This window comes from Patiria miniata, unplaced genomic scaffold (assembly GCF_015706575.1).
Source record: "Patiria miniata isolate m_02_andy unplaced genomic scaffold, ASM1570657v1 HiC_scaffold_11, whole genome shotgun sequence".
NCBI classification, from domain to species: Eukaryota; Metazoa; Echinodermata; class Asteroidea; order Valvatida; family Asterinidae; genus Patiria; species Patiria miniata.
In genome coordinates this window covers 7932358-7938357 of record NW_024037049.1, presented here as the reverse complement: position 1 = coordinate 7938357, position 6000 = coordinate 7932358, and the positions used below count along the sequence as shown (strand labels likewise).

At 36.7% G+C, this 6000-nt stretch overlaps 1 protein-coding gene across 2 annotated transcripts in view; it reads left to right on the top strand.

Annotated features, from left to right (window-relative positions):
* Positions 1-375: 375 nt before the first annotated feature.
* Positions 376-6000, top strand: part of LOC119743514 (leucine-rich repeat-containing protein 9-like) — a 94077-nt gene continuing 88452 nt past the window's right edge. Inside the window, exon 1 of one of the 2 annotated variants that reach the window (XM_038219945.1) lies at positions 376-412. The gene's annotated coding sequence lies outside the window, so the exon portion shown is untranslated. The remainder of the gene's footprint in view (positions 413-6000) is intronic. The other variant, XM_038219953.1, reaches the window with a different exon arrangement.

Genomic DNA, 6000 nt, shown 5'->3' with positions numbered 1-6000 from the left:
GTCATACAGAGAAAAAGTTTGTGAGGAAAAACATTTCAATAAATTTACAATTGTCACATTTTCTTTCAAGTCTGATTCGATTGAAACTTTGTACACATAGATGCATTATCAAGGATGTGTTATTGATAAAAAAAGATTATCATGCGGAAAAGCCCTATGTTCTGTTGCAAACAGACATAGATCTCTATTTTTTTTTCTTTTTCAGTCATTTTGTCCATAGCATTTGTACACGTTTCGTTGTTACCGGCACTTTATACTTGGCACACACTTAAACCAGTATCTGAAGTTGTGTGCCGAACATTGACATTATATGCGTTTTTTTCTGTTGTGATCATTTTCTAGCAGAATTCGGCTAGATCTGACAGATTGGGCTATATCTCCAGAACTACAGGTCCGATTGGGTTGAAAGTTGGTATGTACCTAAACCGGAATGTGTTGTAGATGAAAATTTAAGTGACGTTACGATGACGTCATCACGTGACATGTGACGTCACAATATAGGTCCATATTTTGAAGGCCATAAATGCAGGTTCGAAAAGGTTGAAAATTAGTATGTACCTTAACCTGGATGTGTTAAAGATGAAAATTGAAGTGACGTCACGATGACGTCATCCATGGATCACATGACGTCACGTTAAAAATTAATAGATTTAATCTTTAAAAATCAATATAAAATCAACTGTGAGAGACCTGAACTTGACGTTTGCAGGAATCGATAGAATAATCCAGGGTCTTCATTTGTTATGTGCAAAATCACGTGACCCTTTCTTCCGGTTGAAACCGGAAGTGTCTTGTAATTTAAAATTGGTGAAAGATGTGAACTTGCTTTCAACGATGTATGCTATGGCTTAGTTGTTACTTACAAACAAAAATATAGTTATAGATGAAAATTGATGACGTCAAATTGATGACGTCACATGTGACGTCATAATTCAAAGACCTATGAGAATGTAATCACATTATTATATGCCACCAGTTATAAACAGAACTACACATCCTTCCTGGATGGAACTTATACTTGAAACTTTATATGTCACATGTCACATGTCACAAAAAATAACCGAAACAGCCCTGTGTTTGTCCACAAACATACATGTAAGTCTAGTTTTTTTAATATTTTCTTTAATTTGGGTCCAGATCATTCTGACTCATCCTGTACAGACCCACATGAACAGCGACCTCTACTCATATCAATGCTCGGGAGTTCCCCTTTCATATGCAATGTAATACAGTGTGTTTACGTGTATACATGCATGTGTGTACGTGCATTTGTTTGAGGACCCCCGGGGTTGCAATTGTTAAATCAAAGGTTGAACAAATCTAAGTTGGACTAAAAACTAACTTCTTGGACTAAAAAAAAATATGCACTCAGAGTGCAGTCGCACTCATGGAAAAATATGCTTTTCAAAAGCTTTCATTTTGTTTCACATTGGGGTCATTCCAGGTCAGACCAACGCACTTTTTACCTCATGTTTTCCGATTTTGATAAAAATTGCTGTGCTTGTAGGTCCTGATGAGCAATGAATGCAAACCAATTTTTAGCCCGCTCCGACCTACCATGTGGTCAGGGCAGAAACCACAAAAACGGACATTTTTAGAGTAAAATACCACCCTTTTGGTAGAAATATGTCAAAACCGTGTCAATTTTCATCGAATATATGCAAATTTGGTATTAAAATAATAAGAATTGCATGCTCAAATCAACTCTTTTGTACAAATTAAATTTTGTGAAAAGTAGGTCACTTGACCTTAAATATGTTATCGTTACCTTTGACCCAATTTATGTAATAATGTATCATTCCGAAAATCAACGAAATGAAAATGACTTGATAGAACATATCTTCCTTAATCATAATCCACTAAAAATCAATTGGGGTCTTCAAAATTTACAACTTTATGACTATTTTTGTACAGTTGGTGGGTTACAAATGAGTCAATTTATAGACTTTACATTAGAAATCCACCCACACATTTTACTATTCTGTTTCTAAAGGTACTTAAATTAATCTTGGTTTGGGAATTTCTCATGGTTAGGGCTGGTGAGGTATAACCAGATTCATAATATAAACTAGAGATTCGCGTTTGTTGTTACAAACGCAGAGTGGTCGGGCAGACAATTATTTTATGAAACACTGTCCAGTTAAGTTATGAATTGTATGTAAGAACAAAGGATCACAAAATTAATTATTTTGTTTAAAAATACATTTTTAATGGTCTGATAAATTTCAGTAAACATTTTATGTACACATACAAGTCATTTCTGGCTTGATATCTTCATTATAGTCAAAAACGGAAAGTGAATACTGATTTACAGTTCGGAATGGATGTTCATTGTGAAGTTAAATAACATATGAACATTTGGAAAAATATAAGTGTATGTATTCATAACACCAAAATTCCGGTTTGATGACGTCACAGTATTTGGAAGCAAAAGAGAACACTGTAATGGTATCGTTATTTGGACTAAGATATACAACATGGATCAAATGATAGAATTTCACTTAAAATATGATCGTTGGCCAATTCTCATAGAAGTAACTTCCGGTCTGATGACGTCATGAATTTGAAACCTCGCCCAGTTATCTATGGTCAATCGAAAGATATCAAGGGGCGATTTGGTAAAATTTGAACCTATGGTTTTAAAATTAAAGAAAATATACACTATTTTATGTGCTGCTAGGGGGCGCCCTTTCGGATGATGACGTCATCACACTGTTTTCCGTGTCTGCCATTCCTCACTAAACACTTCCATACTATATATGTCTGTAGTAAAATGCTTCCGCTTTTGAGTTATATTCAGTATTTATTGCACTTCCGGTAACACCGGAAGTAAAAGTCAAGCGGTTTTGTGTCCGGGAACACACAATTTTCTCACGGCAATTTTCTCTCTCTACAACCTCACGAAAAAACGAACACGATACTTTATTCGGTTCAAAAGATATAAAACAAACTATTTTGTCAAAATTTGCCCTTCAATCGCTTGTAATTTGATACCTGATGAGGTCATGATGACGTAACAAAATTTATAGCATCTTCGTATCATGGTACAAGTTCATACAAGGTTTTGTGATCATACCGTAAACCGTTCGGAAGAAATTTTGCATTTTTTTGATTTCAGGTCAACGTCTTCATTTTGAATTCACCTAACTTTGACCTTCCAGTAGACCCGGAAGTAAAGGTCAAGCGACTTCACGTACACAACAAAAAATGTTTATAGCTTCATGGTCTATCTGATTACAGAATACATTTAATTACTATTAATTACTATTTATTACTATTAATAACTTTGTTCAAGAGTTATAGTTGAAAGTAATTGGTCACTTTTTCAGGTAAAATCGCTTGTAATTTAACACCCGATGACGTCATAATGACGTCAGAGTAATATGCACCACTTAGGATGAGGGTCGATATATATTGACAGTTACAAGTTCCTATTATAAACCGTCTAGGAGAAAACCTGCGGAAACGTGCTGTACGGAAAAGAAAGAAAGAAAGAAAGAAAGATTAATCGCAACAACTCCAAAGAGTGGTCGGGTTGTACCCGACCACTCAATTATCAAAGCGCACTCGTGGGATAACTAATATCAGTGGCACCGGGGGGGGGGGGGGGGGGGGGGGGGGGGGGACAGAGGGGCTGGAACCCATCCCCAAGGTTGTCAATTTGTTTGTTTGATTTTGGGGTAATTTTTTTTTTCAATCTTCTACAGAAATTTGAAAACAAACAAATTATGAGCCCCCCCCCCTCCCCCACAAAAAAAAGCAAAATCCTGGGTGCGCCACTGCTGATAATTTATATATTATGAATCTGGTTATGCCTCATCAGCCCTAATCATGAGAAATTCCCAAACCAAGATTAATTTACGTACCTTTAGAAACAGAATAGTAAAATGTGTGGGTGGATTTCTAATGTAAAGTCTATAAATTGACTCATTTGTAACCCACCGACTGTACATAAATAGTCAAAAAGTTGTAAATTTTAAAGACCCCAATTGATTTTTAGTGGATTCTAATAGAGGAAGACATGCTCTATCAAGTCATTTTCATTTCGTTAATTTTCGGAATGATACATTAGTACATAAATTGGGTCAAAGGTTATGATAACATATTTAAGGTCAAGTGACCTACTTTTCACAAAATTTAATTTGACAAAAGAGTTGATGTGAGCATGCAATTCTTATTATTTTGATACCAAATTCGCATATTCGATGAAAATTGACACGGTTTTGACATATTTCTACCAAAAGGGTGGTATTTTACTCTAAAAATTTCCATTTTTTTGGGGTGGTTTCTGCCTTAACCATATGGTAGGTCGGATCGGGCTAAAAATTGGTGCGCATTCATTGCTCATCAGGACCTACAAGCACAGCAATTTTTATCAAAATCGGAAGACATGAGGTAAAAAAGTGCGTTGGTCTGACCTGGAATGACCCGTTGATGAAACAAAAAATACTCCTGCTTCCGGTTACCTGGGCCGACTGACTCAATTTTTGTGGCCATCATGGGTCATGTGACATCAGGATGATTTACAAAGCATACTGTATTGGGGGTTAGGTGTTGTAAGAATTCACTTTTCTTGTTGTTGATGTTTTTATTCTCAAAGACAAATTTGTTTCCAGAACTGTTTGTTAAAATGAAAACATACAAATGGGCAATTCCACGGTTACTCACGTTACATTTTTGATGTACTTTTGAGTTTCCTTGGGCTGTAATTACCTTACTGAAAAGGTTTAATAACTGTTATCCCATGGTAGATAGAGTAGACCTAGACCTACATGTACCTAAGCACCAAAGATGACATCAAGAAAAATGTGTTATGTGTTATAAACAAGATGCACAAAATCGGTTTATACTCACGTTACATATTTGGACATGCATAAAAAGCAAACATGCTTTGATAAAAAAGTGTCCATTCAGGCAACCTGTATAGGCCGTGGGCCAAAGCCAGTAACGGGCAGTTTCGTCTTAATAGTGGCAACTTAATTTCTCGGTTATAAGTAGTTTGGAACATGTTAATTGATATTTTACAGTGTGCACATCACATCGTTTGCGCAAAATTCTCATTGCTACAGCATCAACGAACTGTATAACATCTGCTCTACTACGCTGCAATTCCGTGTCCCTAAAGATGTCTGCAATACAATAAATGAACTTAGCATCTGACGTTCCCCTAGGGGAAGCAAAGGTGGAATAAGTAAATCCAGACACCGATAGCATATCATACAAACTATTATCAGCCTGTTGCGATTGAACGTAAATTTGACTGTGGACAGAAATTGTAACCTCGCCAACCTCATTCCTATCCAATCTGTCCCTGATCGCAACAAAGGTATGCAGAGAACTAACCTGTCGTCGGTTTATCTTTGCAACGCCCACTCCGCTTGTGATAAACTTGATGAATTGACAACTATCATCTTGGATCAAGATATCGATGTGTGTGCGATAACTGAGACCTGGTTTAGGCATGATTTACCCCCGCAACTTGTCTCTATAGCCTACCAGGTTATTCTATGTTTGCTTTAGTCTCGTCAACACCGCCTCGGGGATGGGGTTGCCTTTCATGCCAAACACCACCTCCATGCAACTTACCTCAGGGATGTTACCATCCCAGATGACTTGGAAGTAGTCTGGATACAGCTGCGCCCCAACAGACTGCCAAGGTCGATCTAAAATTTGTACTGTGCAGTGATATACTACCTCGGAGCTGATAAAGAGCAGGAAGCAAGGCTAACCGAGCACATCATAACAGCCATGGACATTTTCGCAATAAGTCATCCGGATGCTGCCTTCATAATACTGGGTGACTTCAATCAACTTGACAGGTGATCATAAGCACCGTCGATATATTGATATATTGATTTAATTGATATTGGTTTGATATCGATATCGCCGATGTTAGTTATTTGGTAATATTGATATTTCGAAAATATCGGATTTTGGAGAAATATCGAAAATATCGAAACTTCGAAAACATCGATATCGAAAAATATATCGAAAATATCG